The sequence below is a fragment of the Colius striatus genome, unplaced genomic scaffold (assembly GCF_028858725.1).
Source record: "Colius striatus isolate bColStr4 unplaced genomic scaffold, bColStr4.1.hap1 scaffold_54, whole genome shotgun sequence".
NCBI lineage: Eukaryota > Metazoa > Chordata > Aves > Coliiformes > Coliidae > Colius > Colius striatus.
The window spans coordinates 13608-35483 of NW_026908530.1; positions in this window are offsets into that span (position 1 = coordinate 13608).

Genomic DNA, 21876 nt, shown 5'->3' on the forward strand with positions numbered 1-21876 from the left:
CTCGTCGGTGTATTCTGAAAGCAAAGTCAGCACAGAAAAAGCTGTCAGTCAGTCTGTGAGTAAGTGTCTGACTCTGGAGTGTCAGAGCCCTTCAGAGAACCCCGCGACAGACAGGACAGCCCCATGTTACATCTAACACCCTGCACTTCTCGTCTCAACACACGAGCTGCAGGCTGTAAGACATCTTCGGCTCTGAGGATCAAACACAAGCAGCAAAACCTTCATTTGTCCCACGAGATGAGCCCCAAAGAGCAGGGCCCTGAGGCCCCACGCCCGCCGCCCCCACGCACCTTCGTTGGTCTGGGCGTTGCTGATCTGCAGGTCAGAGCTGGCCACCTTCAGCTTCTCCCGGCGCATGATCTCGCGCTTGAGGTCGCGCAGGGAGATGTGGAGGCCATCGAAGGTGACCGCAGCATAGGTCAGCTTGGAGAAGAACTTGTAGTGGACACATGACATGGTCAGGGCTCCGCTCCCTCTGGTGCACGCAGCACTCCCAGGCCTGGCCGTTCACGACAGCGACTCGGGCGCTCTGGCCAGGAGCTCTGGGCACCTGCACCCCACGCCCTCAGTGCCCAGAGCACTGTGACACAGCAGCTGGAGCTGCCTCAGCAACGGCTCCGTGTCTGTGGTTGCAGCAGTGTCACAAGGGCTCTTTCCTGTAGCTTGGGAACCATTTCCAGTCGTTGCGCTCAGCTGAGACACCAAAAGTGAGGAATCAGCTGAGGGTGCTACACAGTGTGGCTGATGAGACTTTGGGAAGCATGAAAGCTGACAGCCCCAGATTTCCTGCTCATTTGCAAATGCCCTAACTAAGCTCACCTGTCTGCAAGCAAAACCATTCCTTCTTAGCACCTTCTGTTAGGCAGCAACCTGCAGACTTTTCCAGTTGCTGCACACAGCTGAGACTGAAAAAGGGCGGCCTGTCAGCCAGCACAGCTCTGCCTTCCAGGCCCTTTTGCTGGGGGAGCTGTCCTCAAGTGTATGCACTTGTTCTGCCCATCGGCCAGCGGGCAGCCGAGAGAGATTCAGTGAGCAGTGGACACTGAGGGGCACAGGAAAGCCCCCAGCCCCATGTTCCCTACCCCTTTAGGAGGCCCCACTGTACCCTGTCAGCCAGCACGTTCCACCTGCCTAGTCCTCTGGCTGTGGAACTTGTCCTCAGTTGTATGCCGTTAGTCTGCTTAGCCCAGACTGAAAAGGCCAGGCTGCAGCTGAGAGGGATCCAGTGGACACTGAGAGACACAAGAAAGTTCCAAATCCCACATCCTTCTTCCCCTTTAGAGAGCTCCCACAGCAGCCTGTCAGCCAGGAAAGTTCTACCTTCCTAGCACTTTGGTGTGGGAGATATCTCCAGGTAAAGGCAGGTATCTTACGAAAGGAAAGGAGCTACCTTAGGAAAGTCAGTCCTGTTTGACCACTCTGCTCTCCTGCTGTGACAAGATGACCCACTTACTGTGGATGAGGGAAAGGCTGTGGATGTGTCTTCCCAGACTTGAGCAACGCCTTTGATAAAGTGTCCCACAGCATCCTGCTGGAGAAACCGGCTGCCTGGGCCTTGGATGGACCCGCTGGAGATGGGTGGAAAACTGGCTGGATGGAAGGGCCCAGAGATTCGTAGTGAAAGGAGGTCAATCCAGTTGGTGGCCAGTTACCAGTGGTGTTCCCCAGGGCTCAGTGCTGGGGCCTGTTCTGTTTGACAACTTTATCAGTGACGGGGATGAGGGAATTGAGTGCACCCTCAGTGCTGATGATACCAAGCTGGGCAGGAGCGGGGACCTGCTTGAGGGCAGGAAGGCTCTTTAGAGGGACCAGGATAGGCTGGAGCAATGGGCCCAGGGGCTGAAAAGCTGCCCAAAGGGAAAGGCCCTGGGGGGGTTATTTGACAGCCCTCTCAGTAAGAGCCAGGACATTGAGGTGCTGCAGTGTGTCCAGAGATGGGCAACAAAGCTGGTGAAGGGTCTGGACAACAAGTCTGATGGGGACAGACTGATGGAGCTGGGCATGTTCAGCCTAGAGAAGAGGAGGCTGAGAGGAGACATGAGCACTCACTCTGTACAACTGCCTGAAGCGGAGCTGTAGTGAGGTAGGAGTTGGTCTCTTCTCTCTAGGAATAAATGACAGGCCATGAGGAAATAGGTTCAAAATTCTTCCAGGGTAAGTTTAGATTGGCCATTAAGGAAGAACTTTTTCCCTGAGAGGGTTATTAAGCATTGGAACGGGCTGCCCAGGGAGCTGGTGGAGTCCCATCCCTGGAGACGTTCAAAAGACACACAGAGGAGGTGCTGAGGGACAGGGGGTAGTTTAGTGATGAGCCTGGCAGTGTGAGGTGAGGGGTGTGACTCAATCATCTTCAAGGTCTTTTCTAAGCACAACAATTCTCTGATTCTCTGATTCTAAATGAAAGCACATCACAACCTGTGCAAACATACCTGTTACACACAGAGGTAGAACACAGCACCAAGCTCAGCTTGTAGACCTGAAACCTACATGACCTCCAAACCATCACAGGTCACCTGTCCAGGTGCTACAGGCCATGTCCTGGCATGTTCCTAGGAAATACAGAGCATCACTACGCACAGACACCAAGGGTCACAACAGAGCCGTGCAAGTGATGGCAGCACACAGTTTGTACTGCACTCAATCACACACACTGTGTTTACCACATGTACAAGGTTTTACTGGAAGATAGATTAAGTCAATGTTTGGAAGATTAATACAAGGCTGCAGTGTTCAGAACTAACTGCAGTGTGTACAAAAACAGTGGGAGATGGTGTCTTTACTTACAGCTTTTGATGTACCATTCACTGGCTCAGCTAGACCTCTAGAAGAAGAAACAAAAGTCCTCTCCCTTTCAGGTAGCATCTCCATACCAGGAGAGGGGCTCCTGACCAGGGACTGCTGGAAAGCACTGCCACAGCTGCTGGAGTCATGTGCCCAAAGTTCACAAGCAGAGACACGTCAATTCAGGGGTTTTGCTTGCAGATGGCTACCAGAATGCTGTTGGTCTGAGACACACTCTGACTCCTCAGTCTATTGATTGAGAACAAACTTTAGAAAGACACAGCAAAAGCACAAGCCAAGGACATGTACTAATTGTGGGGGAGACACACCTCTTTAAGGGGGCTGGAAAACATGACCATGCCAACAATGCTCGTGTGGCTGAGACAGAACTGGACTGTACAAATACATCCATGGCAGCAACACTCCTGGAGCCAGGAGTGCAGTGGAATAGCTGTCACTGTTACCAAGACACCTGATTCTCTCCCCTCCATAAAGCTCAGGGATACAGAATTCAACCTGGAGCCTAGAGTCAGCTTAGGAGAAAAACAGACTTGGAAAGAGAACTCATTGCATTTGCTGATGTGATAAACTGCTTCCTGAGCTTCACGTTGGGGAAGGATTAACTATCCCTTCATCCCACTCCACACCACAGGCAATGCCCTGCAGGGTATTGCTCTTTTTCTCCAGCCTGGAATGGACATTGTCTTTAGGAAAAGAAGAGCAGTTGCTTACAAATGAAGTTGTTGCTGGCATGTTTTTGCTCTTTCCTCTATCACTTGGACACAAAACCCCCAGTTGGAGGTTTCAGAATGCAAGAAATAGTCAAACACTGAGAATCAGACTCTTCTGAGATGGGAACAAATCAGATGTTTACACTACACTGGGTGTTTGTCTTTGCTCTAAAAGCAGTAACAGCAAACAGAGAATAAGGAACCTCTCAGCGTAGAGGAAACAGCATCTGCAACTTGGGTCTCAGAAAAACAACCCCAAGAGCCAAGCCCAAGACAAGCATCTTAAAAGTTGCCATTGTTGCAGTTGGAACCCCGTGTCCCAGCAGGCCTAAAAGCAAGTCTGCTTTGGGACAGGTACATTAACATCTGCCCCATGCCGACACAAATGCACAGCAGCTTTAACAGGAAAGATACAGCCTGAAAGCCCTGTAAGCTCATAGAACAGGCGACCACCCTGAAACCTCCACAAGGAGCACAATGCTGTAATGACACTTCCTTCTGTGATGCTGGTGGCTTTCACTCCTCCCACGGGGATTCTTCTCCCAGCCCCGAGGAGTTGGTGGGTCCCAGCCGGCAGCCGGCGCCGGGGCCCGTCAGGGTGCAGCAGCCGCAGAAACGCTCCTGAGCCTCGGGGCTGGCACCAGCTGGGGCTTGGCTGGGGACACCAGGCAGGGGTGGCCCTGACACCCTGCCCATGTACCTGGCCGTGGCACCTGGGAACCTGCTCCTCTGGCCAGCCCTCTCATGGGATGGCAAAAGCAGCTCCATCAGCCCTGGCATGGTCCTGAGACATCTCTTGATGGGTGAGTCTGGAACCATCAGGCCTGGAAAGAGGAGAGCTTGCCCAGAACTCAGCTGCTCTCAGTTTTTGGCAGGCAGGGTGGGTTTTTGAGCTGCCTGGTGCTGCCACTGCTGGGGAGCACCCAGGAATCAGCCTGTAACTGCTGTGGAGTGAGGGCAGCAGGAGTGAGCGGGGCTGTGTGCAGCTATTTAACAGGTTCAGCCTTTAAAGGTGTCTCCCCAGGGAAGCCTGCTTCCTTCTTCCTGCCAGGTGGTATTTAGAACATAGACAGTTGCTTTTTGAAAGCAAAACCATCACACAAAAGCAAAGCCTGGCTGGGTGATTTCCCTTCCCCAGGGCTGGCCACTGGACAAGGTGCTGGTCGGCAGCACTCTCAGGGTGCAGGGCTGGGCCCAGGACAGGCCTTTTGCAGGCACCACATTTCTGGAGGCTCCTGCTAATGCAATTCCTGGGCACTGCTCAGGGAATGAGGGCACTTGTCCATAATTGCTAGCTTTGGTCTCTCCCCATCAGTTCTGGCTCCCTGCCCTCATCTGTTACTTCCTCCCTCTCTGTCTTTACCTCACCACTGGTTTTTCTTTCTCTTCCTCTGTAGGACTCCTTATCTGTATTTTCTAACCCCTCCCTGTCCTACACCCTGTTGCTATTTTTTCTCCTCTCCTGCTCCCTGTCCTTTGCCTTTTTCTATCATCATGTTGTGATTCCTGGCCTTATTTTCCCTCTCTCCCCCACAGCCTGTCCCCACTTTCCTGCCCATCTCTCTTGCTCAGCTGGCTGCAGCTTCTCTCTTCTCTCTGGGCCTCCATCCTGCTCCTCACCCCCTTTTAGCTCTTCCTCTGACTCTCTCAGGCCATCGCTGTTCCACCCTCCTGCGCCTCCTTCTGCTGATCCACACCCCTCTGTTCCTCGCTCTCTCTGGATGCTTTCCTGTCCTTCTCTTCTCTGTCCCTGCCTTCTGTCCCTGTCTCTCCCTTTCTCTCTCCTTTCCCTTGTCTCTCTGTCCTAATCCCTGTCCCATTTCTCTGTCACTCCACTCTCCTGCTGCCTTTTCTGTCTCTCTGTCCCCCTGTCCCTCTCCCTGCCTGTGTCTGTGTATCCCCCCCATCCTCCTTTCTGCCCTTCCAATCCTCTCTCTGTCCCTCTCTGCTGCTGCTTGTTGCTTTTTTTCCTCCTGAACTCCCTGTCTCCTTAAGCTCCATCCCTTTCCTGCTCTGTCCCTCTGCCCTGCTCCTCCCCCGTATTTTCCTCCTCCTCCTCCTGGGGCTGGGCCTGTGCAGCCCTGGGGAGGCGGCCATGGGGCTGCAGGGTCAGGGGGGCCTGGCCAGGGGCTGGTGTCCCTGCAGGGTCAGGCAGCAGGAAGGAGGCCCCGGGGCATGTGGGAGCTGTAGGCCTGGGGCAGTGGCTACCGGCCAGCCATGTTGGCTCCTGGGCCATGTGGGAGCTGTAGCCCTGGGCAGGGGCTGCCAGCCGTCCCTGTTCATTGCTGGGCGCTCTGGGAGCTGTCGCTGCCCCCTCAGCTGCCCACAGCCGTGTCGGTGCTGTGAGGCCCAGGCTGTGCTGCAGCTGTGGCCTGGCTGAGGTGAGGGCTGGGGCCAGCCAGGCCCTTGGGCAGCTCTGGGGGTGTCTCCTGCCTGCTGCCCACCCGGGGCTGGTGATGGGAGCTCCAGGCTGGAGCTGGGCCTGGCTGGGGCAGCCCCTTGGTGACCCGAGAGCTGGGGAGGGGCAGGAGATGGAGACAGAGGCCCTGGGCACAGGCCCCGGGTGCCCCAGCTGCCAGAGCCCCCGCAGCCGCCCCAGCATCTCAGTCCCTGCCCTGACAGCAGCAGTGTGTGGTGCTGCTCACTCTGGCAGGGCTTTCGCTCCAGCTCCCTTCTCCCCACAGGTGCTGCGCCAGCTACAAATCAGCAGCTTCTACTCACTGTAGCAGCCATCCTGGCTCGCTCTTTGGCTCAATAGAGAAGAGGTGAGTTCTCACAGTTAAGCAGGTCAGAATCTACCAAGTCAAAAGTGCCTGATGTATTCATAGGATGGATTTCTGGGGATGCTTGCACAGGCTGTTTGAGTTTGTTTTCTAGTGGGCTGCATTATGTTAGGGCTCAAATGCTGATGTGCTGCAAGCTGCTGGGTTCTGTGGTTATTGATATGTGGCAGCAGTGTGCAATACAGAGTTATTTTCCAGAGGAAGCCACCGAGTGACTGATTATTACAGTGGTTTAGTCCTAAGAGTTCTTTCCAGTGGTGGAAGCCACTCCTTAAGCAGTGGGTACATGTGTGTGACCAACCGAGACCAGGGCAGTGGAGGGACAGGCACATTGCACTAATTGCGTTCTAGTTCTAAAAGCTTTGTCTGGAATTTGGGTGATTAGTTATTGATTTGTTCCTGCAGCCATGGTGTGTTGCCTACGACCTTTCAAACCCTAAGAGTGAAAAGAAGCTGAAAACACCATGAAGTTTCCTCAGTTTCTGCTGTCTAAGTAAAGACAGGAACCTGGTAGAAGTGGGACCAGGCCCTTTGGGGAGGGGCACCTTAGGCCATCAGAGGTGTGTGTGCTTTGCAGCTCTCCAAAACAAGGGATGGCTGGCAGCCCCTGCCCAGGCCTACAGCTCCCACATGGCCCAGGAGCCAACAGCCAGTGCCCCAGGCCTACAGCTCCCACGTGCCCCGGGGCCTCCTTCCTGCTGCCTGACCCTGCAGGGACACCGGCCCCTGGCCAGGCCCCCCTGACCCTGCAGCCCCATGGCCGCCTCCCCAGGGCTGCACAGGCCCAGCCCCAGGAGGAGCCAAAGGAGGAGGAGGAGGAGGAGGAGCAGGGCAGAGGGACAGAGCAGGAAGGGGATGGAGCTTAAGGAGACAGGGAGTGCAGGAGGAAAAAGAGCAACAAGCAGCAGCAGAGAGGGACAGAGAGAGGATTGGAAGGGCAGAAAGGAGGATGGGGGGGATACACAGACACAGGCAGGGAGAGGGACAGGGGGCAGAGAGACAGAAAAGGCAGCAGGACAGTGGAGTGACAGAGAAATGGGACAGGGATTAGGACAGAAGGGAAAAGGGAAAGGAGAGAGAAAGGCAGGGACAGAAGGCAGGGTGCAGAGAAGAGAAGGGAAAGCATCTGGAGAGAGCGAGGAACAGAGGGATGTGGATCAGCAGAAGGAGGCGCGGGAGGGCAGAACATCGATGGGCTGAGAGAGTCAGAGGAAGAGCTAAAAGGGGGTGAGGAGCAGGATGGAGGCCCAGAGAGAAGTTCCAGCCAGCTGAGCAAGAGAGATGGGCAGGAAAGTGGGGATAGGCTGTGGGGGAGAGGGAAAATAAGGCCAGGAAACACAACATGGTGATAGAAAAAGGCAAAGGGCAGGGAGCAGGAGAGGAGAAAGGAAAAATAGCAACAGAATGTAGGACAGACAGGGAGGGGTTAGAAAATACAGACAAGGAGTCCTACAGGGGAAGAGAAAGAAAAAACAGTGATGGGGTAAAGACAGAGAGGGAGGAAGTAACAGATGAGAGCAGGGAGCCAGACGAGCTCATGGAGAGAGACCAAAACTAGCAATTACGGACAACTGCCCTCATTCCCTGAGCACTGCCCAGGAACTGCATTAGCAGGAGCCTCCAGAAATGCGGTGCCTGCAGCAGGCCTGTCCTGGGCCCAGCCCTGCACCCTGAGAGTGCTGCCGACCAGCACCTTGTCCAGTGGCCAGCCCTGGGGAAGGGAAATCACCCAGCCAGGCTTTGCTTTTGTGTGATGGTTTTGCTTTTAAAAAGCAACTGTGTGTGCTCTAAATAGCACCTGCAAGGAAAAGGGAAGCAGGCTTCCCACGTGGGACACCTTTAATGCCTGAACCAGGTACCAGACTTGAGAGCTTTCCCATTCACAGGCGCAGATCCCTGTCCTCTGTTGCTATTTCATACCAGCAGGTGTGGACTTAGATGAGGAGTTGAGTGATGAATGGGGAGAGAATGGCAAGCCAAGGGCTGAACGTGTTTAATAGTGCCAGGAGCCACTTGTGTGTTGTGCAGACGCCTGTGAGCAGGAGCCCTTTGCAATCAGCCTGGGAAGGGCCGAGGGAGCGAGCCTTAGGGGGCCAGTCAGTTGTGTTTGGGCTGTAAATGGTGGGACCAAGCAGCCAAAGCAGCTGAAAGCATTTCCAGCCAGGCCACAGTGCCCACAGTGGGATCGTCGCTTCGTCTCTCCGTAAGGGATGGGAGCTGTGTTGTTTCTTTTCCCAGGGGCAGGCTGGGTGCAGCGATGCCCCGAGCAGCCGGCGCTGACAGAAAGGAACGACGCTGCCGATGCTGCCCTGGGCTCGGGCACTTCAGTCCCGGTGCCGGTGCCAAAGCCGTTCCCCAGCTGCACACAGCCCCGCTCACTGCTGCTGCCCACGCTCCTGCCTGCGGCTACAGGCAGCCGCCCTGGCTCTTCAGTGCTCCCCAGGAACGGCAGCACCAGGCAGCTCAGAAACGCCACCCTGCCTGCCAAAGGCTGACAGCAGCTTCATGCTGGGCAATCTTTCCTCTTCTCAGGCCTCAGTGCTGCTCCCTCCCAGGAGAGACTCGGGGCTTCAGGCTCAGCCCCACAGCAGGAGAGTGCCAGGGCTGCAAAGCTGCACAGCAGAACGGGGAATCGGGCTCTGCCTTTGCTTTCCAGGCTGTCTCCTCAGCACAGCCCTTGAGACAGATGCTGTGCCTCAAGCACATGTCACACCCAGCCACTTGAGCAGTACTGTGCCTGTTTCTTCTCCAGCAAGTGGAAGACAGGAGGGACAATAGAATATGTCAGAGCAAGCTCCTAGAGACAACATGTGGAGATTGAGAACTAAATGTTCTTTCAAGCTGGGGCAAATACTTTTAATGGTAACACAAAAAGGAGCCGTGTTTGAACTCTGAAACAATGCCCGGGAAAAGTGTTTCTGTGATAGAACAAAATGTAATGATATAGAATAGACAGAAAATCAAACGTGACAAGATGCTTCTGTGATGGCAGCAGGTCCCACACTGATGGAGAGCTGCAGGTCAGGCTGTGGCTTCTCTTCTCTTCTCTTCTCTTCTCTTCTCTTCTCTTCTCTTCTCTTCTCTTCTCTTCTCTTCTCTTCTCTTCTCTTCCTCTCCTCTCCCCTCCCCTCTCCTCTCCCCCTCCTCCCCTCACCTAATCTTCCTACTCTACTTCACTCCCCTTGTCTCCTCTCCTTCTCTTCCCCTTATACCTTCCCTTCCCTTCCCTTCCCTTCCCTTCCCTTCCCTTCCCATCCCTTCCCATCCTGTCCTCTTCTTCCCTTTCTCTCCCATCTCCTATCCCAATACCCATCCTCTCCTCTCCTTTCTCCTCTTTTCTCCACCTCTCCTCTCCCCTCCCCTAATTCCCCTCCTCTCCTCCCCCAATTCCCATCTTCTCCTCTCCTCTTCTCCACTCCCCTGATCCTCTCTTCTCCTCCCCTTTTATCCCACCTCCTCCCCCAATCCCCATCCTCTCCTCTCCTCTCCTCTCCTCTCCTCTCCTCTCCTAATCCCCTTCTGACTTGTCTTCTCTCTTCTTCTCTCTTCCCTCTTCTCTCTTCCCTCTTCTCTCTTCTTCTCTCTTCTCTCTTTCCTCTTCCTTCTTCTCTCTTCTCTCTTCTTCTCTCTTCTCTCCTCTCTTCTTCTCTCTTCTCTCCTCTCTCTTCTCTCCTCTCTCTTCTCTCCTCTCTCCTCTCTCTTCTCTCCTCTCTCTTCTCTCCTCTCTCTTCTCTCTTCTCTCCTCTCTCTCCTCTCCTCTCTCCTCTCTCTTCTCTCTCTCCTGCCCACAGCCCCTTGCAGTGCCAGGGACAGCTCACCCTCTCCCCGCCAAGCCCAGCACACAGGGTGACACCCACTCAGTGCCTGTGCCGTGGAGCCTTTGCCGCCCAGCTGCTGACAGGGGCCTCCTTTGGCTTCCTGCTGCGGGACAGGGCGCGCGCCTGGCGCTTGGCCAGCGCCCAGCTCGTGTACTTGCACCTGCCAGAGCCGCATTTGCAGCTGAAGGATTTGCCTTTGACGGCCCAGAAATCCTCCTTGTAGTCGAAGCTGCGGGAGAGAGACGGAGCCGGGCTCAGTGCAGAGCAGCAGCACGGGGCAGCCAAAGGGATGGGGCAGCCAGAGCTGCAGGATGGGGGGGCGGCAGCCCGCGGCGCCGCCACCGTTTGGGGCTTGGCAAAGCTTCAGGGGATGGCGAGTGCCGGCGGGGGCACGGCCCCAGGAACACAGCGCTGGAGCCCAGCAGCTCGCAGCAGCCCAGCGCTCGTCCCTCTGCTCTCCATCCTTCCTGCGGCCCAGGGCCGGCACCTACCCAAGCTGCTCTCCAGCTCTGATGTCCCTCGTGCTGAAGAAGACCAGCCTGGGGAAGCGCACGTCCTGATGGGATGTGAAGACCCTGGCAGCGAAGACGTTGAGCTCGCAGTGATGGTTGATGAAGCGGCCGATGTTGCCATAGAAACGCGCATCGATGCAGTACACGTCTCCTTCCTGAAGTGAAGCCGTTGCTTCTAAGCTTTAGGTGGCACTTCCCAAAGTGACATTTCTGCTGTGAGACAGCCCGCACAGGGCAGCACAGGCCAGCTCCCAGCACAACAGGCCTCGGCTCCCAGTGGCCAGGCTGAGCAGTGGCCGGTGGATCGTGCCTGCCCACGGCGAGGTGGAGCTCAGGGTCCACTTCAGCTCCGCGCTGCCAGGACAATTCGAGGAGACGCTGCATTTTTAGACCCAGGGGACAAAGGGCTTGCACCAGCTGCAGTGCAGGGGCACCTGCCTGTACCCCACCGTCAGCCAGGACCCACGGAAAGGCTGTCCCGTGGGAGCCCCCCACGCTGCTCCCCCGGAGCTCAGAGCCTGCTGCCTGGGGCAGCTCGTGCTGCTTGAGCGCCCGACGCCTCTTCCCAGGCTTGGGGCTGGCAACCGGGGCTGCTGCTGTGACGACCGAGCAGGGCTGTGGCTTTGTGAGCAGGAGTTATGCTTGGAGCATCTCACAGTGTTTCCTCATTGCAGCAGGAGCAAGGCAGATGATGCCATCATCTCCAAGCAGTTTGTCATGAACACGGGCATCTTCCACTTTGGTGTGCAGCTGTGTGGGAAGTCGAGGGATCGGTACGTGCTCCCGGCTCTGGGCGAGCATCCTGATGGCCCCTGTGAGCAGTGAGATGTTGGGAGGGGATCTGCAGGGCCTCGTGCTTTCAGGGACACACCTGGGGATGTGCTGTCCCCGAGGCACAATTGAGGGCAAGCCCAGGTAGAGACCTGAGAGATACTCGGGGTGAAGGGCCAGGGGTGTGTGAACTTGAGCAGATGACAGGCACGGGAGACTTGGAGGAGCTGGGGAAGGATGGAGCTGATCTCCCTGCGTGGTGGGGCCTCGGTGGCCGGAGCCAGGTGCTGCTTCCAGCCTGGAGGTGACTTGGAGCACCTCGTGCCTCCCATGCACATCTCAGCCTCACCACCTATGACTTGAACTCTGTGGTGCTTCTGCCAAGTGCTTTGAGCTCTGCAGGTAGATTAAAGGAGCAGTTACTCTGCTGATGGCTTGGTAAACCAACCCTTCATCTGTTATCTTCATAGGACTTTGATGTCACCTGCCAGTATGGGCAGGGGGGTAAGGTGCAGAGGAATGAAAACAGGGATTACATGTCCCTGTTCCTCTCTGTTGGATAAAGTCTGCCTAAAGCAGTTGCCTTTGGAGCTGCTGATGGATTTCCATTCCCAGTGTTGGTTGGGTGGGTTTTTTTAACATTAGCACTTTAGGTCTATTCTTGGGGGGAGCTCTGGAGAGTTGCTGCTGTTGTGAGATCCCAAGGGAATGAAATCAACCCAGCAAAAAACCCTACAGCAGATCTTTAGCCAGGCAGAGGAATGGTCTTGGGGTTCTGTTTGCTTTTTTTTCCCCTTTAGCTCCAAAATCTGTTCCACGGCTGAAGGAAGGGTGAGAAGGGAGAAGGTACAAGTTGGGCTGCTTGTTAGACTGTGGCTTCCAGCGCAGCCTCCCGCTGCCAGGCCGGGGTACCTTCCTCAGCCAGGGATGAAGGCAGCGGTGTCCTCTGCAGCATTCCCTTGTTTGTGGCAGGTACGAGGCCCTGACCCATCCTGGCAACCACCAGCAGCTCTCCATCCTCAATGCCACCCCCCTGGAAGCTGAGCTGAGCTTCTCCTTTGAGCACGATCCACCTGGGGTCACCTTCCCCTTCGGCCCTCCCAGCATGACGCTGAAACCCAAGGAGAAGGAGGTAGGGCTGGGTGGGGAGAAGTACCCAGGAACCGTTCCTCCTGCTCACTGGATGCTCTCGTGTCTCTGTTTGTGCGGGGACAAGGCCAGGAGCGGAGTTTTTGGGCCTACCCTGCTGCAGCTGGGCTCATCTGCCACACAACCCGGAGCCTGCGCTGCCAGGGGGTGAAGGTGCAGCTGGAGATCAGCCCCAAGCAGCTGCATTGCAACAGGCTGCTGTACAGTCAGTCACCCACAGGATCTGCCAGGGCCAGCTTCTCCTGCTGGCCGTGTGGCCGCTCAGGTTGGCAGCTGGGTTGGTGTCCCTTTCTCCCAGCAGCTCCCAGTCTCTTGCTGGCCGTTCCTGGTTGGCTCAGGTGTCCTGTGGCACCCCAAGCTCTGCAGCCCCCAGCGATGCTGCGTGCTGGGCGTGTTGAGGGATTTGTGTCCCGTCTGCTGCTCAGAGAGCAGCCCAGTGGCTCCTCCTGATCTCCTTGCTGCTGGATACGCTTGTAGCACCCAGCTGTCCCCCAGGACTGCCCTTCTGAGACTCGTGACCAAGAGAAGGCGTTTCACTGTGGCTCCAGGCGCCGGGATAGGGCTGCTCCCAGCTGCAGGCAGTTGCAAGGCTGGTGTGACCGTCGAGCAGCCAGCGCTGAGCCTCCTCCGCTCTCTGCAGGACAGAAAGCAAGAGCCTGGTCCTGCAGAACCGCAGCCTGACTCCTTGGGCTGGGAAACCTCAACGAGGACTTCTCTGTCTCGCAAGATCGGGGCGTCCTCGAGCTCAGCGTGTGGCTGCATTTCAAGGCCACCAAGGTGCTCAGGCTGAAGGACAAGATCTGCCTGGAGGTGAGGGGCCTGGAGAGGGCTCAGGCCTGTGTTCTTAGGGAGGGAGGCTGGGAGGGAGACGGAGCCTGCCCAGGGCAAAGGGATGAGCCTGCCTCAGATTGCTTCCTGCCTGCACGGTCGAGGCCAGGCTCTGAGCCACCGGGGTCTCGCACCCAGGGATTATGTTTTGGGAAGCAAGTGTCTACTGCAGTGGTCTTGTAGCTTGAGCTGAATGGGAGGAGTGTGCCGTGGAGGCGGGAGGAGATGTGCCTGATGGGCCCATGGGTGCTGTGATCCCAGCTGCTGCTGCCTCAGCCTGGGTTCTACAGACACGTGGTGCATCCCCGAGCACCTGCGTCACCCCGAGACCCAGCGCTGTGGCCGCCAGCTGTCTCCTAAGGTTTCACAAACGAGTCCCATTGTCTGACTCGTTTCTTTCTGGGGTGCCTTGTTGCCACAGGACTTGCCTTTCACGGCCCAGGACGGTGTTCCAGGCAGTAGCATGAGGCACAGGATCTGTTTCCAGCCATGCAGTGGTCGCTTCCACCACGGTGAGCACTTAGTGCTTGCCTCAGCGTGTGGGAGTGTGCTAGAGTCCATCTGCCAGGTCTCTCTGCACTGGTATTTGAGCCATTGTCCTTCAGAGCACAGAGACTTCAACCGCTTGGCTTGTTTGAGGGCAGCATATCTCGCATCCATGGACAACCTGTGCAACAGCCCATCTAGAGCTGCATCTCTTCCTTGGTGGCCTGAGGCATCGTGGGCCCCCCGAGCTACAAACATTCACATTTCCATTGCCAGTCCCAACACACCTGGGCCACTGCCACCCTGGCTCCTGTTTGTGCTCGTGTTCTTCAGGGGCCTGGTTCCTGGGTACATGGCATCTCGGTGGCACACCATCACAGCCAGCTTCTCCAGGTGGGCAGCGATGCCTGGCCTCAATGAGGCAGTCCAGATGGGGTGGCCCTGGCATTGCCAGTTGTTCTGTCTCCATGGTTGCAGCCACCCCACAGAGCATTTGCCACCAGCCACGAGTCACTACAAACTATTGGCCATTTTTCTCATTGGGGGATGTCTAAAGCCAGCTGGGAGGCTTCCACCTGTGTCAGCTGACTCCAATGCCCCTCTCCTTCTGCAGCTTGTGCCACGTGTCACAGGGGACGCCCCACAGCCACCTTCCAGCTCCGATGCTGTCCCACAGCACAACAGGAGCCATCGGTGAGCGACACACTTTGCTTCTCATCTGCTGAGAGCTTAGTACATGGTGGGGCCTCTTCAGCATCTGCCAGCTCCTTCTCAGGCAGTAGTCCAGAGCTCTTGCCCTCTGGCCAGTTGGTGATCACGTGCAGGATGCTGGGGTGACTGCGGTTTCCTACAGGAGCTCACTGAGTGCTCAACACAACCCCCTCACTCCATGTGGCGTCAGTCGCCTGATGTGTGGAGGAGACCCTCCCTTTGGACACCCAGCCCAGCACTGGCAGTTGGGTGCTGAGAACAGTCCTGCTTCCATGCCAATTCCTTCTGAGGGAGCTCAAACTCCTTCATCTGCTGCCAGTCTCCCCTTCTTGGTGGGAGTGCACCGGGCCTCGGATCCTCTGCATCCCTGACTCAAGAACCCCAGGGCTCAGCCTCCAGCCTCCCCACGTGCTTCTAGCCAGAGGCTCCAGGTAGGGCCATTCTCTCCAGCTGCAGTGCAGAGCATGTTTGTCACATCTGGTCCTGTTCAGACTGGCCCAAGGGACACCACCTGAGCAGCCTCTCGTTTAATTTGTTGAAAGCCTTGTCGTTGTTCAGGGCCCCATTTGACATCATTTTTCTTCCAGGTGACTCGACAGAGAGGATTTACAGCAGTTGGGAATGTGCAGCCTCCAAAAGCCCACAATGCCTAAGAAAGCTTGGGTTTCTTTGTCACCAATTGGTGGAGACGTGGCTGCAGTTTTGCTGGTGTGAGATGTGCTGACCACCATCCTCGTGACCGAGCTGATGTGTGATAGGATGATTTTGTCAGACTCTCCAGGTAGAACTCCTCATTCTCTAAGAAACCATGGTCCTGAGAAGAAAGGGACAGATATCAGAGTGCAACACAGAGTCACAGTCCAGGGTGTCACTGGGTGAGGAAAGTACCCCGAATCCTACAGAAGCAGCCTGAAAGAGCAGCCCAGCCTGGAGAAAGCCCCAGCAGGGAAGCAGGGGGCTGAAGGGAGGGGACTGGCACATCACAAAGCCAGAGTCCAGCAGAAATGGCTTCTCCCAGTCAGGGATGGTGTGAGGAGAGGGATGAACCATCAGGTCCTGCATGTTATTAATGAACCTGAGACAAGCTGTGAAGGTTCACCCCTCCTTGCTTCTGGCATCACTCTTCTAGGTGTGACAGGTCCTCTAGGTCCTCTTCTGGAAGCCCACCCAGCCCAACAGCTCAGTAATGGTCTGAGGAGACACCCCATGCTGTGGCTGCCGGCCTCAAAGCGCGCTTTAGCCAGCCCTGTTCCCATCCAGCCGGTTCCAAGCCCCTTCTCCAGCCCCAGCCTCCTCCCCCTCACCTGCTGGGCCCTGAACTTCAGCAGCAGCAGCGTGGCGTCAATGAGCTCGGTGCCGCTGGCTGTGGCCAGGGTGTCCCTGCCAGCCCCAGGGCTGTGCTGAGGGAGCACCCTGACAGGAGCTGGAGGCTCTGCAACAAGACCCCAGCTCTGTGGTGCCGCTGTCGTCAGGGGAACTGCAGACAGAGACAACAGCATTCCTTTTCCAGCTGCCTGCATGTCCCCACAGCAAGGTCCTCCCCAACCACCCACTGCAAACGGGCTTTAATCCAGCTGCCTCTCCCCTTCTGCCCCCTCTGCACCCTCCTGGCACTGCCCTGCCTTCAGAGGACAAGGGGCCAACTCACAGCTGAGGTTTATCATCAGGGGAACTAACTCAGCCCTCAGCAACATGCCAAGCCTCCTGAAAAGTGGAATACAAGTGCAGCTCCCCCCCCAGCATGTCCCTTCCCATTGGCAACAGGCAGAAAGCCTTACACAGTGTGCTGGAGAGGCCGTTCACAGGGGCACCGAGGTCCTGGTCTGCAGTCAGCAGCATCATGGAGTTGTTGGGCAGCTCCTCACATCGCTCTTCTAGCTGTCTCCTCTTCAGAGCCGTGCTCAGCCACTCCTGCCCCATCCCCAGGAGAAAGAGAGAGAGAAGCTGTTGGCAAAGGTTGAGGCCCTCAACACAGTGGCTTCAGGCCAAGAAGGAAAGGCGAGGGGATGTACCTCCTGCAGGTGCTGTTCCTGCTGCCTCAGCTGCTTCAAGCGCTGCTGCATGGCCTGCAGCCTCCTTGGGTGCTCACACTCCCCCCTGCAAGCCTTCTGCAGCACTCGCTGCCCCCTCTTGTCCTTCTGGGATGAGAGCTGCAAGGTAGAGAGGCTGGGGAGGCTGGGGACAGGGTCCCTTGCTGCTATGGGGCAGGGCTCCTTTCTGCATCCCCTCATTCCCCTTCCAGGACAGCACTAGGACTCCTCCTGGCTTGGGGAGGGCTGTGACCCCTCCCAGCTCTGCTGCCAGACTCAGGCAGATGCTGTGCTCACCTTGGCCCTGCTCTGCACCTTCTCCTCCTGCTGCCGGACGCGCTGCGCAGCCACCTTCACCCTCTCCTTCTCCAGCCTCAGCTTCTGCCAGGCCTTATCCTGCAGCTCTCTGGCCTTCTCCAGCTGCTCCTCCTTGGCTTTCAGCTCTGCCAGCTCCTGGGATGGGTACGGGGGAAACCAATGCACTACCTGCCCTGTCCTGTTCACTGTTGTGAGTCTTTCCCAAGTGATGGGAGAGATCTGCCCCCGTTGAGCTTCTCGTGTGTGCCAGTGTGGGGTGCAGAGCAACACCTCCAGGTACTTAAGCAGTGCCCTCATCCATCACCCCTTGGGGCCCAGGGCTGGCAGAGCTGGGATTGTACACACACACACTCCCTTCCCTGGGAAGGACAGAGCCCCTCAACCACGTTGCACACCCTCAAACATGCTCAAAGCAAAACAATTTGTCAGCAGTGGAAATACTCAGGCTGAATGCTTCTTTTCCACTGTGGCAGCTCTGCCACCTTGTCTATGCCACAGATCCCCTCTGCACAGCCCTAGGAGGGAGCAGAGCTGGCTCTGGCCACGTCCCCATGGCAGGGGGATGTGGAGGAATGGTTAAGGGAGAATGGACATGGATCCCGGGGTATCATGTTAGGCCTGATGGGGCAAGGCAATCTGAGTTCTAGTTATATGAATTTAATGCACAATCAAGACCAGAGTCAGAGCCATGGTTAAAACAGTTGCTGTCACGTAGTCAGCGCAGACAGCAGGCTGCTTTCTGCTCCCTCAAGGTCGGGCTGTTTTCAGCTAACGAGCTAACAGCTCAAGGTGGAAAACAACTACGGGGGAAAAACAAGATGGGAAAATGTGAGGGAGCTTGCTTATGGCAGAAACTGCAAGTAGAATGAACATGAGAATGTAATCTATTAGCTGCTGTTGCTGAGCTAGCTTTGAAGCTGCTGTGTATATAAGTTAGAGCCTGCTCTCAATAAAGTGAAGATTTCTGCTGTCACTCACATTGAGTAGGACTGATTTCTTCCCACCCAGCTGAGAATCGGACCCTGGGTTGATCGCCACATGAAGTAGGCTTGGAGCTGGTTTTTCAGGCTTCGAGCCTGGTTTCAGGCTTCGAGCCTGGTTTTCAGACTTTGAGTCTGGTTCGTTTTTCAGGCTTCGAGCCTGGTTTTCAGACTTTGAGTCTGGTTTTTAGGCCAAGGGCGGAAAACTTCGTGGCAGGGGGAGGCTTTGCTTACACCCACCGTGGGGGTTTCCTCTCATGACGGAGGTGGCTGTGCCTGGTCTGGCTGCCCCAACTCCTCACAGGCAGAGGGGAGAGACAGAGGAACCCACGCTTCTGTCAGCATCTAAAGCAGGCTGGTGGAGGCTGCTCCTGGGGCAGCCTGATTCTCACCACCCCAAGGGACATCTCTGTCTGAAACACCTGAAGGAGCGTAGAGCCTGCCCCGTGGGCATGGGAAGGGGCTGCGCTGCAGTACTTTGGCCAGGCTGCTGACGGTGCCCTCTCCCTGGGAGCCCATGTGCCCGTGTCCAGTTCCATCCTCACCCTGCTCTGCTGCTGCTGGGCACGAAGTTCAGCCCACTCAGTCACCAGCTTCTGGTACTCCTCTGAGCACTTCTGCACCACCAACTGCTGCTCCGCCAGAAAAGTGCTCTGCAGAATGTCACAAGAGAGGGAGAGGCAAAGCACTGAGTCCCCTTTGCTGATGGATTTTTCTCCTTCAGCCCATCTCTGCCACCAAACATTAGGCAACACCCAGAAGCTGGTTCAAGCCCCCAGTGCTTGGGGTGAGCCCTGCTTGGAGAGCTCAGCCCCAAGCTTCCAGCTGCCAGGGGACCGCTCTGATTGTGAGTCACTGCGCCTGGGGGTGGGATTGAGGGAGCAAAGTGCTGCAGCCCAGAACCCGGCTCCTTCCTCCACCACACAGCGCACTGCAGCCCCGCTCACACTCAGGGCACACGTGAACAGCACCTGGAGCTGTCTGTCCCACCTCACCTTGGCCCTCTCCAGCTCTGCTCGCTCCTTGGAGAGCTGCTGGCTCAGGACTTGCTGCCGCTCCTCCAGCGAGCGCTGCAGAGATCCCACTTGGCACTGCTCCGCCAGCGCCCTGCAGCGCTCCTGGGTTTGGACAGGGAGGAGAGACAGGGGCTGTTCCAGGCTCCTGGGACAACACATACCTATCCCAAACCCAGACAGGAGGGCTGACTCGGGCAAAAGAGACAGCCTGGGCTCACCTGCTCCAGCTGCTGAGACTGCTCGCTCAGCCTGGCCTCCACTTTAGCAATCACGTCCTGGTGTCGTCTCTGTTCCTCCTCCATGTCCTTCTGCTGCTGCAACATCCTGTCTTGGAGCACTGTGCAGAGGGAGCAGCCGAGCCATGAGCAGCACGAGGTGGGAAGCCCTCTCTGCCCATACCATACTCACAGCGGAAGACCTGCATGCATTTGTGCTGCTCCCCTTCTGCACACCCCCAGGACCCCACTTCGTAACGCAGACACCCCGAGGTGTTCAGTGGCCGAGGCAGGCCAGGCTTTGCCAGCCTTGGCTCCCAGTCCCTGCCTGACTCAGGGCACCTTCTCCCCATTTCCTGGGTGCCTCCAGAGCCATTCCAGCACTGACAGATGGCTGACAGACGTACCCCTGAGCTGCTGTGCCCACGTGGCCAGCTCCTGGGAGGTGCTGTGGTGCTTGGCCTCCACCTTGTGCCAGAGCTCGTGCAGATCACTGGAGAACTTCTCCATCCGCTCGATGACGCCGTTCAGAGACCTGCGGAGGAGAGCGAGGAGAAAGTCAACCCTGTGGCACACGCTTCACCTCACTGCGATGGAGGGGGAGATGTGGTGGGCCAAAGGCCAGGTAGTCCTGCCCTGCCCCTCTGTGGGTCACAGCAGAGTGGTGGGAAGACAGAGCTGCTGCTTAGGAGAGTACTGACAGAGAGCAAAGTGCTCAGCAGCCCTGTGAGAGGCAGCAGGGGGAAGAGGGGATGGGCTCTGTTGCCACAGTCTGAGGCTGGTTCCACAGGGAACACCACGGCCAGGGGACTGGTACCTGGTGTGTGACGTGGCGCTGGTCACCGCATCCACCTCCTGATCCTTCAGCCGCTGCAGCCGCCGCAGCTGCTCGTCGTAGTCCTGGCGCAGCTCCTGGATGGACGTCCTGCGGGACACGGGTGAGGAGCCCACCACGGGCTGTCTCAAAGCCGTGCTCCCCGTGACAGGCACTGTGCAAGAGGCCTGGTCATGGAGCTGAGTGGTGCCAGGAGCTGAGCTGGCGTGGTGGGCTGTCACAGGGCACGCCCCTGACAGGCATCCACATTTGGCACAGACCACATGCAGGGCTTAAGGGTTTCTCCACCAAAACCTGGCTTCTCATTGACCCAAACTACATGCGACACCAGTGGCTCACTGGACTGAGTAAAAAGGTAAAACATTCACTCTGAAATGGTACCTCCAGCCACATCTCCCTGTGCCAACCTACAAAGCAAATCCCCATTCCAAAAGCCACTGAGCCACCCACAGCCCAGTGCCTCTCGAGCCTCCTTTCACCGCAGCCCCAGGCTGTTCCCTGGTTCCTTTGCCAAGAGCAGGGCTACTAACCCCACGTGCGTGCTGCTCTCACCTCTGCAGCTCTTGCAGCCGCTTCACCTCCAGCGTGTGCTGCTGCTCCAGTGCTGCCAGCTGCTGCTGGTGCTGTGCCCGCAGCTCTGCCTGCGCCTGCTCCGCGTCCTGGCTCTGCGACAGCAGCTGAGCCCTCAGCTGCTCCAGCTCCTGCCGCAGCCTCTCCTCCTGCCGCCCGTGGCTCTCCTCCAACACCTTCATTTGCCGCCTGCTCGTAGAGGTCACACCAAGAGAGAAGTGTTGCTCTCGTGGCAATACCTGGAGCTCTCCACCCAAAGTGCACGTGGGGATTCAGATCAGTGTTGCTGTGCACATGGGAAACATTCGGCCTCTCCACAGTCAGAGCCTCAAACCCTCCTGTTGCTGCTCAGTGCATTGCACTGGCTGGGGACATGCTGGCAAAGAGTTCCTCCAAACATGTTCCTCCTCCTCACCACCCACCAGACAGTGTTGGTCAGAGTGGACTCCAACCTTGGTTGTTCACCTGTGGGGCTGCTCTCTGTCCCCACCAGGTCCACCCCGACGTGCCTCTGTGCCTGTCCACCCCAAGGATGGACTGGGGAAGCAGCCCAGCCCTCCCTACCTCAGAGGAGATGGCTGCAGGCAAGGATCTGACAGAGGAGGGGAGCATAGGCAAGAGTCTGGTACCTGTAGGGGCTCTCGAGAAGATCCAGGTTCTTCTGGTGCTGCTGCTGGAGACTCTCCAGCAACAGCCTCTGCTGCATCCGCTCCACCTCCAGCATCTGGACCTGCCGGGCACCCGGGGAGAAGGTCCTTGTGCTGCTCCAGGGACACAGCTCCCACAGCAGCACTCACTCAGTGGCCATGGCTACTTCTGGACAGAGAGGTTTCTCCTCTCTCCCCTGTCACTCTGATGCCATTGGAGTGGACATGAGCCCTTCTCCTCCCGCTGTGTCACCCGTGGCCCCCTTCCAGCAGGTGATGGGGCTCACCTGGCTCTCCAGCTCTGCCACACGGGCCTGGGCGCTGACCAGAGCTGCCCGGCAGCCTGATGCATCCTCACAGAGCTGGGCAGTGCCATGCCCCGGCCTCCTCTCATGCAGCAAGCCCAGGCCTGAGGACTCTGCCTGTGGGGATGGAGAGGGAAGATCAAGGCCCTTCAGGATCCGTGGCTTTGTGGGGTGGCCATCAGCCCACACAGGAAGGCGTGTGTCTCACCTGCAGCTGTGGGGCAGCCTGGAGACGTGTCCTGGGCGTGGGAACCTGCAGAGACACAGGGCTGCTGTCAGGCAGCTCAAGTCCTGAGGGAACATTCTTCCTAGCCTGGGAGTGGTAATTCATACCCAGCTTACTGAGGCCCTTCCTCTACCCTTCCCCAGCCCAACCCTGTTGCTGGCCTG